The sequence below is a fragment of the Siniperca chuatsi genome, linkage group LG1, assembly GCF_020085105.1.
Source record: "Siniperca chuatsi isolate FFG_IHB_CAS linkage group LG1, ASM2008510v1, whole genome shotgun sequence".
Classification (NCBI taxonomy): domain Eukaryota; kingdom Metazoa; phylum Chordata; class Actinopteri; order Centrarchiformes; family Sinipercidae; genus Siniperca; species Siniperca chuatsi.
In genome coordinates this window covers 35,890,443-35,906,322 of record NC_058042.1, presented here as the reverse complement: position 1 = coordinate 35,906,322, position 15,880 = coordinate 35,890,443, and the positions used below count along the sequence as shown (strand labels likewise).

General features: G+C 42.9%; 1 long non-coding RNA gene across 2 annotated transcripts; it reads left to right on the top strand.

Moving 5' to 3' along the window:
- Positions 1–5,309: 5,309 nt before the first annotated feature.
- Positions 5,310–10,927, top strand: LOC122877513. Of its 2 annotated transcripts, none has more exons than XR_006378272.1 (3): positions 5,310–5,366; positions 10,404–10,503; positions 10,686–10,927. It is a non-coding gene; the product is annotated as an uncharacterized LOC122877513 (long non-coding RNA). The 2 variants fall into 2 exon arrangements; XR_006378271.1 differs by lacking the exon at positions 5,310–5,366 and adding an exon at positions 9,758–9,830.
- Positions 10,928–15,880: the final 4,953 nt, after the last annotated feature.

The following is a 15,880-nucleotide window of genomic DNA, read 5'->3' as shown; positions in this document are numbered from 1 at the left end:
TTTTATCTAAAAAATTCTTGAGAAAGTTGTTGCCAAACAGATCACTGAAATTCCAATCTGGTTTCTGTCAGAAGCACTGAAACAGCTCTTCTTAGAGTCTCCAATGACATAATGATGTCTTCTGAAATGGGTGATGGCTCTGTTTTGGTGCTGCTGGATCTTAGTGCAGCTTTTGATACTGTAGATCACAGCATCCTGATTCAAAGGAGGCTTAGACAGTGGGTGGGTGTCTCTGTCAGCACCCTGGACTGGTCCTCCTCCTAAAGTCCTATCTCTTGGATAGGAGTTTTTCTGTGACGCTTGGTCCCTACAGGTCTGAAACTGTTACTCTGTCCTGTGGTGTGCCTCAGGGTTCTGTCTTGGGTCCTTGCTTTTTTATATGCTTCCCTTAGGTCATATTATTAGCAAATTTAAAGGTATTTCAACTGTTGCTTAGTGGTAGAGCGGGTCGTCCAGCAATCGGAAGGTGTCTTGGGCAAGACACTGAACCCCAAATTGCAAATTGTGAGTGTGTGTGTGAATGATTAGTTTCTTTCAATTGATGAGCAGTTGGCACCTGTCATCAGTGTTTGAATGGGGTGAATGTGATATGTAGTTCAAGCGCTTTGAGTAGTCAGAAAGACTAGAAAGGCGCTATATAAGAACAGTCCATTTACCATCCTGATGAGATTGACAGTTGTCTGCCATTAAGGACTGGATAGCTAACGACTTTTTACAGCTCAACGCGAGGTCTTTATCATTACTTCAGATAGCTTAGCTTCCATGGTTGCTCAGTGCTACAGTCTAATCTTAGAAATCTTGATCAGGATATGTACTTCGATCAACATATCAAATCATTGACCTGTACGTGTTTTCCATTTAAAAAATATTGCTAAACACATGTCTGTTGTATCACAACCCGAGCAAGAGATGATCATTCAGGCTTTTATATCATCCCTGCTAGACTACTGCAATTCCCTTTTCACCAGCCTCAGGAAGTCGTCCCTGGACTGTCTACAAATGGTCCAGAACGCTGCTGCAGGGCTGTTGACCAGGTCCAGCAGGTCGACTCACATCATACCCATCCTATCGTCTTTACATTGGCTTCCCAGCAAGTTCAGGTTTCATTTTAAGGTTCTTGTTTTCACATACAGAGCCCTGCATGGTCAGGCACCTGTGTACATCTCTGACCTGCTCCATCCTTATATCACCAGTAGGTCACTTAGGTCTCCTGACCAGGGCTTACTGGCCTTTGAAGTGGTGGATCCGACACTGTGGATGCTCTTCCTATAGACATATGATCTGCGGTCTCTGTTGACGTCTTTAAAAAGCAGCTGACTAATTTATTCAAACTGGCCTTTGTCTCGCCTCGTGCCTTTTATAGTCTTATTTTTAATTATTTTTACTCTTGTGAAGCACTTTGTGACCTTGCTCTGTGAAAGGTGCCATACTAAATAAACTTTACTTACTTACTTACAATGACAATCCTAACATGCTGATTTTAACCATTTGCTAATTAGCAAAACACAAAGTACATCTGAAGCTGATGGGAATGTCATTCGTTCAACTCAAGTTTACTGCTAGAACCATAGCTGCCCTGAAGTGGGATCAAAATATCATCAGGTGCATGACTTGAGCATTCATGAACAATCTACAGCTTGTTTAGCAAAGTGGAAAAGTAGGATTTTGTCTGTGATGCACAAGTTTCCAGGAGTTGGTGTTTAGCAGGTGTGTGTTCATTGTGTCAAGGAATAATGGCAAATAATACACATTATTGCCAATAAAGAGAGCAGTGGCTATTATTAAGTCAGCAATTTAATTACGAGATACTGGTCACTAAAACATTGCTTTTGAGCAGAAACACTTTTGTGTGCACACACACATATTCGACCAGTGCATATTGCCTACAGTCCCAGACACCAACCAGCATTTATATGCTGGAACACTACCCTTGCCCAGATGGTTCTGTGTGTTGGTTAGCTTGTGATAATTGTATTAAACATAAATTTAAGGACATGCACCTGGTAAACTTAAAGGGGTACTCCAGCAATTTAGTACTAGACTTCCATAAAGGTGGGGGACTTTCGAGAGAGAGGCTTATTACAGGCCTGCAACAGCCACAGATACCGGACTTTTTTTTTTTTTCCAGAGCATTTGATTTATTGATTGCTGTCGGGATGAAAGAAATATAACAAAAAATGCTTCTGAAATACATTACCTACCCTAGCAAATCCTGGGTTGGCTAAGGAGTACATCACTTCTGCTAGCCTTAAACTGTCACTGTTGTTGTTGTACTCAAAGCTGCAGACCAGCACAGCGTAGGAGAGCAGAGAGTGAATATTTCAGCATGGTTGGAGGCATTGGTGGTGTCAGTGTGAGTGGTGGGATGAAGAGGTGTGTGTGTGTGTGTGTGTGTGTGTGCGTGTGTGTTTTTTTTTGGGGGGGGGGCTAGCAGATAGCAGAGCACATCTGGTGGTGAGGCAGGGAGGCGGTGGTGGCGGGGGCCCAGGGTGCAGCCCGTGGCAGCTCCCCTTCCCGTACCAGCCTCTAGAAGGGAGCTGCCTGTCTGTCGCACCCTGATTTATGCACGGTTAATGTCAGAGGAAAGCAATGTGGAAACTGTGGCATAAACACCAAATACCAGCAGAGTTTAGAGATTATGATTCAGTGTCTGGGAGGACTGCTCCTCCAACACAGCTATGCCTTCTGCCTCTCTCTCCGGCTCATACACACATGTGGACGGACACACACACACACACACACACACACAGCAACATTCTCCAGTTCTTAGGGCTTATCTCAACAGTGACCTACAGCTTGCATTTTTCAGGGCAATTTCTTGCTTCTCCCTTCCCTTTTTCTGCCTCTTGTGTTATCAGCTCTTGATCTGCTCTTTGAATTAAAGGTTGTATATATCATGCAAAACCAGACTGTTGATACAACCCTAAATTGGTGTGTTTTGTGTTCCTGGTAATGTGTACCTTGTTGGCTGTCCGAAATGGTTGACTGTCCAACATGTGTGAGAAAACACAAAGTGGAGCTCCTTACGGCCTTTCTTTTGATTGAATGTGTGTGAAGCTACAAGCTACACAGCTGTGTTTTGTGTGTATGTGTTTGCTGCTTATTGTGCAAGGCTGCACTGAGGCCCTGAGTACAGCAAGCCAGGCAACGAGTTCTCCCAGCATCTGAAACATTAATGCAGAAACCCGATTAGCCATGCCATCACAGGCCTCCTGCTCCTTGCCTATTGATTTTCCTTCCGTTCGCCCTCCCCCTTCAAAAAGCCGGGAGGGGAGTCTCTTAAGAGCCAGAACACCTCTCCTCCTCTCCCAGGCCTCCTCTGGCCCAGGCCTTCTCACCGATCCAGCCCTGCTGATTTCTACTGAGACTTCGGAGAGGCTATAGACTTCTGACGATAACCCTAGGTGCTGTAGGAGATGGCTGGGGGATGGAGGATAGAGATGGGGGGTGCGGGGGGTGGGGGTGGGGTGGGCGCTCAAGTCAGTCAGTCTGTGAGCTGTAGTGATCATGGAGGGCTGAATCGGCCTCATCAGTATGCCGAGGTGAAGAAGTGTAGACTCCAGAGAGAGATGCTGTGTAATCAGAGATGAAAGTGGTTCAGGGTCTGGCCAGCTTGACTCTCCTCTGGTTTCACTGACCTGGAGCGCTTTCACTGAAGGGAAAGATGAACATCTCTGATGGCTTAGCTTAGAGACATGGTTTGCCCATACAGTTGTCTAGCTCCACACTGCTGATCAGGTAACTTGGCCGAAGTTCCCTGGCAAATAAGGTACATTGAGAATGTGAACTAGAACCCCTTGGAACTTTTTTTGGAAAAGTACCTACAGGGTGAAACTTTTTTCCAGCCGAACATACATAGCTTTTGGCCATGCTTGAGTAAAAGACATCAGGGGCTGTCAATATTTTGGATCTAAAAATTTGGTGCCTGTTGATCAGGGTAATAGAGCTGAAGGCCTGACGTCACATTTGGGCTAACAATGTAATCTCTCATTGGTGGTTTTTTAATCGGCCTTTCTGAAAAAGTGGAGCGTGAACTATATCTATCATAACACTTTTAGGATAACACTATTAGGATTCAAAGCCTTTGCGATTTTAACAAAGGTAAAAACAATTTATATATTAGCATTTAAAATAAACTACAACTCCCCACAAAATGTTTTTAACTTGTCAGCACACGAACTATACATTGTAACATTTCACCCTTATCAATGCTGTTCGCCTAAACTCTTTTCTGTCATATTTCTACATATTTAGCTGTAATTTCTGCTGTCTAAAACATGTCTATAGCGTTTGGCCCTCTGCTTACGTTCTCATAGCTCACCGCTCAACTGCTGGTGACGGTCAACCTGCAATAATCTTGGGCTTGTGGAATAGAGCGTTCATTAAAGACAGCTAATAACAGAAATATTAAAACTGCTGTTGCTTTAAAGAAAGATAATATCGTGTTTTAAGTTTGTGATCACTGTCTAGACAAATGGAGTGAACTGCATGACTTGCTGTTGAGAAGTTATGTTGTAAGGTTGGATTTTTAGCAATTTGCGAAATTGCAAATGTCCGCTGTGATTTTGAATGAGGCTTTCTTACTTAAGAGACTGGAAGTTCTCATTTCCCTCTCCATGACACTCTTATCTGTTTTGATAAAAATGTATTCTGCTTTTACAGATGATATCATGGCTGTAAGCAGATTCACTACCAACTACACATTGAGATTTAACTTTTCCGCAACTTAAAATCAATACTTGGCCATACTGTGGAAAGGGACATCAGTGCCTTTGGAAATATTGAAATCACTCTGTGTTCAGTATAATTTGGTACTGTTGAAGACAATCATACCCTGCGGTGCAAAATATCCTCTTGGTATTTTGATTGTGTACTTACCCAGATGAAATCATGTAGGAGTTACCGCCTCTGCTAAAGGTTCTCTCAACCAGCCCAATGCTTGGCCTTACTTCCCTTTGTGCTTCCAAACTGCACCGCTGCATCTTTAGAAAAAGCAAAAAAAGGGATAAAACAAAAGTGGAGATGACCCAAAACTGACAGTGTCAGCGTACTTTAAATGGCATCAGGATCAAACAGCTTGTAGGAGAGTATTTTGACTCATTTCAAGCATTTCTTTCCCTGTATAAAGCAGGTTAGGGCTGCCACAAGATGAGCCAACTGAATTTTAATACAGTTTGTGCTCCATAGATGTGAATGTGACAATGACTAGACCAGATAACTGGGGGAAAGCACTGTGGATTTGTCTGGTTGCTATTGTCTCATGATAAACAGACTGTGTGTAGGCGTGTTAAAGTAGTTGTTACTTGCCTCATGAACATGATACACACTCTGCAGAGAGCTCTACACGACTAAAACAGCACTACCTGGTAGGAACGACCTCCATTCCCGTATTTCTGTTGCAGAGTTGACGTTGAAAACAATAAGACTGATCAAGAATGTTTCTGTATGTGTGTGTGAGTAGGGTAGGAAGGATGGCAGCCAAGAAAAAACCTGCACTAAAACATCATTGCTCAAGGCATAATCACTGTTAAATAGGTTGTTGACATACACAGTCGGCTGTGTGCAAACATCTCATTTGGCCAATTATCCCCTTCGCTGAGGTGGTGTGGCTAGATGAGAAGTGTAAGTGAGGATTCGGCAGAGACGGAGGGAGTAACTCTCTCCTGTGCAGTGTTAATGGAGCTACCAGATGTGTTTTAAAGGAAAAGGAGCACTGGGTGGCCTGCCACATGTCCAACCTGGGAATGTGTATGTGTGTGCGTCTTGGTGGGTGTGTATGACATGTGTGAGCATATCTTTGTCCATGACCATGTCTATGTGTGTACAGGGAGGCTCTAATGTTTAGTGGACCACCCCAGGGTGCTACTCACTGCGACCACCTCCTCCCCTTATACCACCTTAGCTTCCATGCTACTAACACCTACACACACTGGCAAAGAGGGCAACAGCTTCCATTGTATTTGAAAATGATCCGATGATTGATGATGCTTGGCAGAACACGATGACTCGCTGCAAATTTGGCTGTTATCAGTGTTTGCATTCCATCTGTTTCTAGGACTGATAACTGAATAAAAGCGAGATGTCGTGAGTGTTGTGTACTAGGAAAGACTGAAGTCCATAGCAGGCCAGAATGGATATGTGTGTGAGATCTGAGTGCTTTCTTTGATTGTCTGATAGTGTGTGTGATTCCCCAGTAGTGATAGATAGCTGTAGAAAAACCTCCCCCAACCCGTAGGCTGCAGGCCCCTCCTGCTCTAATCAATGACATGTTAAGCTGGCAGGCTTTTGAAGTGAGGGGTTCCAGAGGGGTGCTGAGGGGGTGAACGGTAGGGGTGTGTGTGTGTGTGTGTGTGTGTGTGTGTGTGGGGGGTGGATTTGAGGGGTATTGATGATGTGCGGCGATGGGACACAAGGGAGAAAAGAGAGGGAGTCCAGAGGCAGGCTTTAGGTGTGCGGGGGGGGAGGTTGACAAGGAGCAAAAGCCAGTCTGGAACTCATCACATGAACTGGAGTGACTTGACGGCTGGCTGATGGCTCACCCTGATGGGTCCCAGCAGGTCACGCTTAAACCCGTCCCCAAACAGACATCCCACCATGTGTTTTTTTTCTACTTGGTCTACCTGTTTTACTCTTTTTGTCTTATAAAGGTAGAGCCAGTATTGTATCTACAATACACATCCAAGGTATTGGAGGAAACTTAATTGGTGCATGGACTGTGTTCACTGGCAATGTTTTTTCCAGTCCTGGTAGTGCTACATTCTTGCACCACACAGAAATCATAGGTGGGTAGTCGGAGTGTATAGCTGGCGTACAAAGCGCAGGACTGAAAACAGACCGGGGTTCACATCTGGAGTACTAAAACACTTTGGTTAAGGTTAGGAAAAGATTGTGGTTTTTATTAAATACTGAAATTAGTTATGTTTAGACACAAAACCAACTTGATTAGGGAAATATCGCGGTTTGGGTTAAAGAGATTTCAATTCAATTTATTTATATAGCGCCAATTCATAACATAAGTGATCTCATTGCACAGAGCAGGTCTAGACCGCGCTCTTTATAATATAGTGTGGGTTCTTTTAGGTGGGGCTGTATGAGGTACTTATCCATAGTCAGTGTATTACCTGCAGTAGATGGCGGTCGGCATGTCCCCAGTTTGGAGAAGCAGAGAGTTGTAGTGGCACGGAAGCTAAGCAGTGTACTGCTGTGGACGGGGTCAGCAGCAAAACCGAAAAAATCAATATCAGTTCAAGTGTAAGCTATATTTAGAATATTTTCAGCGCTTTACCTTGCAGTCACAGCCATTATCCTTTGGAACTACATTTTCTCAACCCTAGAACTTCTGTTTTCCTACGCATAAGCGCAACTTGGCCGCGCACTTTATAACGCCGCAGTTTATGGAAGAGACAACGAATGGTTTCAGTCTGATTTTGCAACATCAGCTTTGCAGATACGTTCATTCAAATTTTTTTCCTATTTTAATGAAAAACATAATCCCAGAACCATTAAGAATCTTTCAAAATTAATTTCACAAATTAGTATTATGTGTCTAATTTTTGGAAGACAGGGTTGAAGATTTGCATCACAGAGAAAGCAGAATCAGTATTTACTCTAAGCTGATTGGTGACTGAGAAGAGCATTCAAAGGAAAACTCCGGTATATTACAAATTGGGTTTTATTTCTCAAGTTTTGGCCATAATGTTGTAAAGTAAAGATCAGACAGGTTGGAAACAAGCCAATTAATTTTACTGGATTATCTAAACTGCTTGGGAGTTCTTTGGAGATAAAACAGGACATAAACACGGGTGCACCCAAAATGCTGGTAACATTCCCTTATTGCACAGCAAAACTGTGTGTGGGGAGCTACGTTTAGTACAATAGGTCCAAGCGTGTAGTTTTAGTATCAAAAAGGGGGCACAATGAAATCTGGCTTTCTTCAACCAAACAAAAAAATTAAACACTATGTGAATAGTGTTGAATCCTGAGTAGTGTCGGCAGGTCTTCCACTCAGGCTTAGGGCCCACTTATGTGGCCCCTATGTGGCCTGAAAAGGTGAAACCTAGGGCAACAAAAGCCCACACAGACTTGTTGCTCCTGACCAATCTTAATATTGCTGTGATGTCAGCAAATGTAAAAATTAAAGGTGACCTAGATGAATGAATCTGCATTTCTTTATCACCTCAGATGAGTAAATAAAAGCGAATAAGCATATTTCCTGAAATCTCAAACTTTCCCTTCAAATCAAATCATTTCAATACAGACCACATAATAATAACTTAGAACTCAACCAACCTCATCTTAACATTGCTCAAATCTGTCAAAGAGATTTCAGGATGCAGGATTCACTGTATTGGTGGTGAATTCTATAAGTATAGGAACCTGGTTTCATTAAAAATCAAGTTAAAGATTTACTGTTTAAATACTGCTATTGATATTGAAAATAAGAATTTGTTTGTGTATTGTATTACTGCTCTGCAGAGATGTGATGAATCAGAAACGAAATGCACAGTCCTCGGAAAAAAACAGAAGAACATGTCACAGAGGAGCATGTTTATAGGACAGTATGTGTGCCTTTTGTTACTCAGCAAAGCTTTAGTTTGAAGTGTGAGTATGTACTTTTGTGTGCATGCTATCTTGTGTGCATGTGCTCATTTGTGGGTATGTGTGCATTTGAGGTTGCAGCTGTGCGTTTTTGTGGATACTATACATTCATGTATTTTTGTGTGCAAAATGTGTGTGACTATGGATCTGTGTGTAATATTGTGTTTGTGTGAATGCCATGTGACTGTGTGTGTGTGCACCTCCTGTATGAATATGTACTTTTTGCTCTTGTGTGTGCACTTGCATGTTTTGTGTGTGTGTGTGTGTGTGTGTGTGTGTGTGTGTGTGTGTGTGCTGTGTGCGGAGCCCTGAGAACTTGGCAGCGTGTCAGTGGTGTGCTCCAGCAGTGAGGGGGAGCTGCTGTGTTTCTCTACCCTGTGCTGGATCCCCTTTCAGCCTGACACAATCCCACAATCCCACAGCTCTGAGCTCTCAGCTGCAGCCTCCACAGCACCAGCGCTAACCCACCATGCTCTCATACCCACCCAGATCACTGTTTCAGCACACCAGGATCTGGCTGCTGTCAGTGTCTGCAGTGGTGCTCCAGCACACTCAATTGTACAGTAATTTTGGTGGAATGGAGCCTATATACAGTATGTCTGTTACAGCAACACCATATTGAAATTTCCTGGTTTCCAGATCCTATTAATTAAAGCGTCAGTACATATTTTTTCACTTCCTCATACTGACCATGCGGATAGTTTTGGTTTTGTTTGTCCAAGATTTGAGATATTTGTCTCTTAGATGTCGGCCTCCACCAACAATAGAAGCTGATTGGGGAATTTCATTTGTGGTGCTTGAAGCATTGAAAAATGACATTTAAAAAAGCAACATGTCTTTCCAGAAATAATTTGCTCCGGATAATTCACAGACCTTACTGTGACATTTTTGTATTGGAACTACTTTTTAAGGGACCCTCTAGGAAATATTGCTGAAGAAATTTCAGGATCACTGGGGCTGGACAATTGGACTTACAAACCAAGCATTACCATTTTAAGCCCCACCAACTGCAAAAATCACTGTTACTGAGTTTCCAAATAATGAATATTATTCAATACTGAAGTTTTGTGAAAAAATCCTGATGAAGTGGGGCCTGTATTTCAAAACTTGTAACCTGACCAGATAGGGATTTCCAAATCTTGAGTCCCAGCCCCTAGATCTGAATAGAAAAAAACACATGGCGGACCATTTCATGAAAGGAGCCAGTGGTAGCACAGCTTTTGTGTCCAAATGTAAGTATCTTTTGTCTAATATGTCGCATTTGTAAGACGAATGGCAGCCAACCAGTCATGCAAGCCAGCTACTTGAATTGTCACCTACTTAACACAAGGGCGTAACGATCGCTAATTAACTTAGCTGATGCTAACAGGAGCTAACTTGGCTCCGTTGACTTCTGTGTTAAGTAGCAAGTGAGCTAGCTGGCTTTGTAGATGTATGTGGCGGTCGATGGTTCAACTTTATAAAATGGAATTAATTGGAATTATGTCATACGTTGACTCTTGACACAAACACCAACCCGTTCACAGCATTTGAATCTATGATTTAGCTGCACTGAAGCTAACGTCAAGCTAGCTAACGTTATTATGTGTCTGCTGACACAGCAAACTTTCTTTAAGTAGGCTACATGTGTGCAGACTGCTGGAATACTTTGGAAACATGACGTTACATAATGCAAATTATGCGGTGTTGTTGTTGATGATATTATGCTTTTGCATACATAAAAACAGTTCTATTTCTGTGGCTACTGTGGATTACTGCCAATGTGAGAAAGATAACCCTCATACCCTCTCATCTTCAACTTCCAGAGTACACTCCCTCCCATGGTCCCCACTCAGCAATGCCACTGCTAATAAGGACAACCATAGAACACAAACCATCACTGGTAAACCAGACCCCTACAGCAAGGTAACATTATACTGAAATGAGCATGTAAATGTGTTTTTATTGCCATTTTTTTTTAGAATGTTTACAATGCATGTCCCATTATAAGTCAATGGCCAATTTATTCTCTAAAAAGGGATTGTCCCTTATTATAAGGGGCAGGTGGCTTAACCCTAATTAGTTTTTGTCTCCCCAAACACCTCTAGATGGACTCCTCTGGGTGTGAGACCTCTCACCAGTCACATGCTTCCAGACAGGCCAGTCAGCAGCAAGTCGACAGAAGCCTGCTCCCACGTCCTAGGAGACACATCTTCATGCCCACTATGACTATCATGTATAATTTAGTTATCAAATAGCTCCAGTACCATTTATTAAGGCTGTCCAACCTTCGCCACCAGGCGATGTCTAGGCCATTTCCTCTTTTGCATATGTATTTCTTAACTGTTGGTGTTTTTTTGTGTGTGATTGCAATAAATAAATTTAACAGGTATTTCCATTCTGTAAGGAATTTATTGTTTTAATAAACATTTCTGCTGACTTACACTACACAGAAATGGTGCCCAAATGTTGTATTTACTATAAGGATATTCGTAAGCATACAGCCAATACTTCGGTGATAATTGTTGGATTGATATCCAATGAGGGGTGCACGGTGGCAGAGCGGCTACAGCTCCTGCCTCCCAATAAGGAGATCGTGGGTTCGTGGGTTCGATTCCCGGACCGGACCAACATCACACAATCTCTCTGGGTGGAGTCTGCATGTCCTCCCCGTGTTACCGTGGGTTCTCTCCGGGTTCTCCGGCTTCCTCCCACCGTCCAAAGACATGCATGTGTAGGTTAATTGATAACTCTAAATTGCCCGTATTGAATGAATGTGTGAGTGAATGGTTGTCTGCCCTTGTCTGTGTCTGTGTTCGCCCTGCGACGAGTTGGCCACTGTCCAGGGTGTGCCCTGCCTAAGGCCCGAAGTCACTGGGATAGGCTCCAGTCACCCGCGACCCCCTAACGGGGACCAAGCGGTAGAAAATGGATGGATGGATATCCAATGAGGTAGACTTAAAACGCCCCATGTCAAAATGATTTACACTCATTACACACACACACTGAATAAGGACAACTTCCATCCACTGAAAATGGTTGAGCTGTTACTTTTCCTCCTCCATCATGTACATGTATTAATTAGGGTGTAACATTGGAAAAATGCAAGTGCACACATCTCCTAGTGTATACATTTAATTGGAAAAATAAAGATTCACCATGGCATTTCACATTGCTCTTCCAGCTGGCCAAGCTGCGGTGGTGGTGGCGGCAGGTCAGGGCCTTCTGCTCGGGGAGGAGGTCCATCAATGTGGTCTTCATGCAATGGCACTCACCTTGTTTGTTCTATGTTGTGTAGCAACTATGCAGGCACAGATTATATAGCACGATTGCTGTGGCTCCATGTGGAGATAGTTGAAGCAGGCAAATATATGCTTCAGTACACCATTGAGGCGCTCGATTGTCCGTCTGGTCGTGCCATGGACATTGTTGTACCTCTGCTGTGAGTCATGAGTTATGGTAGCAAAAGGGGTCATCAGCCAGGGTAAAAGGGGGTAACCGCTGTCGCCGAGGAGAATGCCATCTGGAGCAGTCTGCTGGAACTTGAGGTACTGATTGCTTTCTTTCAAAATACAGGCACCATGTATGGACCCGGGCCATCGCACAACACAATCGGTAATTATAAGGTCAGCATTTCCCACAGGCTCTACACTGATGCTGTGGTGGCTCTTTCTATTCACGGACTCTCATTCTCTTGCATGAGGTGCCTGAATATGCATGTGTGCAATCAATCACACCAATGGTGTTGGGCATCCTGCCCAATGAAAAAAATAATAATTTTGTCTAGGTTATTTCATCTTCATTTGCAGGGAATTTGACAAATTGACCCAGAAGACAGGGCAGATCTCACTGAATGCAACACATGGGCCACTGAGGATATAGTCACTGCCATTCCATCCCCATCACTTCAGAGAAGGAACCACATGTATAGAAACGCAGTGCAATCAGCACCTGCTCCTCCACATTCAAGGCATGGCTTCTCCGAGTGATGAGAGATGATAGATGTTCTATGTGGACATGGAATATTGCAGATGACAGCAATGTCCTCTCGCCCAAATCTGTATTGTGCGTAAAGCTCATTATTGGAGTAATGCTCAAGTATATTGGGCCATTCATTATGTTGTCTTGGCTTGTATCTTCTCCTTCTGTGTTGGAGGCGGTGCACAACCGAGGCCATTGCAAAAGAAAAAAATCCTGCTTAGAGAACCCAATTCAAACTCCTCACAATTAGCCTGGTTTACTGTCACACCTGAATTCAAGTGTGTTTGCATGGTATAAAAGGGTAAACTGGTCACCATCCTCCAGACAACATGGAGGCCCAATGCCACTGGCAGTGGCCAATTTAGAACTCCTGAACAGGTTTGACTTCAGTGGAAGAACCTGAAGCAGAAGGCTACAAGGGAGCAAGAGGAAGCCAGGAACCCCCAAACTGGGAACAAGCCCTTCAAAAGGGATGAGTTCTCAGATGCAATCCTCTGTCACTGGAGGGGAGAGTTCTAGGTAATCCATGGGATTTTGCCTGCCTGTGTTGGGGAACCAATTGAAGAGTCCCAGCCGTCCCTGAAGCTCAAAGTGGGCGGCTCCAGCCGTCGCCATCTTGGCAGTGCCTGACTCTGGCTAATCCAAAAATGGGCAAAGAGGTGGAGCTGGGGCGGCCGAATGAAGCCTGGTTGCTGAACTGAACCACCTAGCGGCTATCCACCTGTCACTCAAAGCGGACACATCCTTAATTATGCATCACTTTAAGTCTTAATATAATTTAAATTGGTGAGTTATAAAAAAATTCACCCCCCTCACAGCTGTCATGAAGGGGGAAATTAGCTAGAGAGACCAAAACCGTTTATTTTTTTTTGGTACCAGGCTGTAAACATGTTTATTTCTGCTGTGAAGTTTTTAACATGGGGCTCTATGGGGATTGACTCACTTTTGCAGCCAGTAGCCATTCGAGGAACTGGAGGTTTTGGCACTTCTACGTTGGCTTCATTTTTCAGCTTGGACCCCACATTCCTGTTGTCTCTGCTAGCCTACAGTGTGATCACAAACAAACACGTATGTTGCATATTTTGGTACAAACAAGTATTAAAGTATAAATATATAAGTGAATTTAGTCTTTGAGAAATGTGTCGTCTGTATTTGTTACACTTGTATTCAGTTTTTCCAGGTGTTTTCAAGAAGAAGTGTGGCCTAACCATATTTTGCAATGCTTTACATTTCGTCTATTACTTGGTTCTGTTAGAACTAAAACACTTTCACATTTGAAGGGCACATTCAATTTAGAGTAAATTTTAAATGTAATGAATATCTTGGGTAACAATATCTGGGAGAAGTAAAGCCTAGGCTATTTTTCAATCTAATCAAATTGACCACTGAGGTAGGATCCAAATGATCCTGAATTTTGGCATTAAATTGATCCCAATCTCTGCCTTAAATTTTGAAATACCCAAATGCAAAATTAAAGGTAGGATTGGATTACCAAATCTGAATCCAAATGTTCAGGATTTTCAGATCAGATTTGAATTTAATCCAACCAATATAACCATGTGAGATCATTTTGAAATACCAGCCCCTGGTGCAACCAAAAAAAGGCGAACGTTAATAGCAGGTCTGTGATGGGACACTCCAGTCTTTTGCAGGAAATTCGGACCTGCCATACGCCCATCCACCACCCTGACCTCCACACCCTTACTTTACGCCTGGCTAGATAAAGGCAACACTACTTCCTGCTCTGGCACTGAACATCCCAAGTTTTACATGCTCTTCCAGATGTGTGTCAGATGACATTTGGTTTTGCTCCATGCCACTGTCAGGCCACCCACATGCAGCAATAATTTGTACTGTTTGCATTACATAGTTTTGGATGTCACACACCCACACACACACACACACACACACACACACACACACACACACACACACACACACACACACACACACACACACGCACACACAAGACAGCAAATACATCCGAACAGAAAGGGGTGCATATCTTATCACAGGTGTATAGCTTTACTGTGAGACTTACTGTGGCAGCTAAGTTCATGTGTGTTAGTCATACTAAGTAAACTTCTTCCTTTTTATTTTTTGTCTAATTTCAGTTGAGAGGTTAAAATCCACCTGAGGTTGTAGAATGTGCTGTTGGCTCTACACTGCAGGTGTGCTACCTGAAAGATGACCCAGGCATGCAGGAAGAGAAGTCATGAATTATGTGATTGTTTGGGGGAAGAAAAGTTTGTAATTTCATCTCTTCTTTATTTCTCCACTAAAATATACAGATTGTAATTGTTTGTTTAATAATCTTGGAAGGATGTTGATGAACATATTTAGAGTATTCATATATGTGTGTGTGTGTGTGTGTGTGTGTGTGGGGGGGGGTATCTTGAAGCTTTTCCACTGAAAAGATTAAAAATGGAAGAAAAAGCTATTGACTGATGAAACAAATTATGAATCTACCATGTCTGTTCTGTTTTTATTCCTTGATTAGTTCATTTTGACACAAGAAGGTGGGCCGAGTAAGCGCTCCCATCAGTGTTAGTCTGCATCATCAGCAGCAGCAGCTCTCCCAGATGGACCTTCACAAGATGGGTATTGATTGATTCTTCTCAGAGTGGTGGTGATAATATGACAAACAGTAGTCATTTCCCACTGAAACATCACTTTGGCCCACTAGCTAAGCCTTTATCACAAGAGTATCAGAGGCTTCCTGGAAGTGCTCTTCCGGCACTGGGGACCCGTCAGGCCAATGAGCTAGTGGATCAAATGACACTGTGGCAACTGTCTTAATGACTGTGTCGTGGCACCAGGAAGTGACTGTGACAAGTCTGGGTTGGTAACAGTGGAAAAAAGTAGTGCAGGAGACTATGATTTCTAATGTTCTTTTGGCTTTCAGTTTCACAGAAAGTTAAAGTGATGAACTGTAAGATTCTAATGGAGTAAAAACTAAATTGCTCACTTATTTGTGAGGACATTTACTCAATCATCCATTCATTCTACAGACTGATACTAGGTTTTTGAGGCTGATGCAGATATCAATATCTGATAAAGATATATTGGCCACTTTTCATTTTCCAATAAAAACTCATGAGATAAAATAACATTTCTGATCCCTTTCTTAGGATCCCTTAATTGTGGTTATTTAGGATGTATATACTGAACACCCTCCACCACTAAACGGTCGGTCAGTAATCTCTGAGGCTCGGCCCCCAGAAATGCTGCGCCGTCTATCATTTTTTAAAACGTATTCTTGTCTCATTTGTGGTCTGATAAACAGTAAATTCACCAAATTCAGTGAGTATAGTTATAAAGT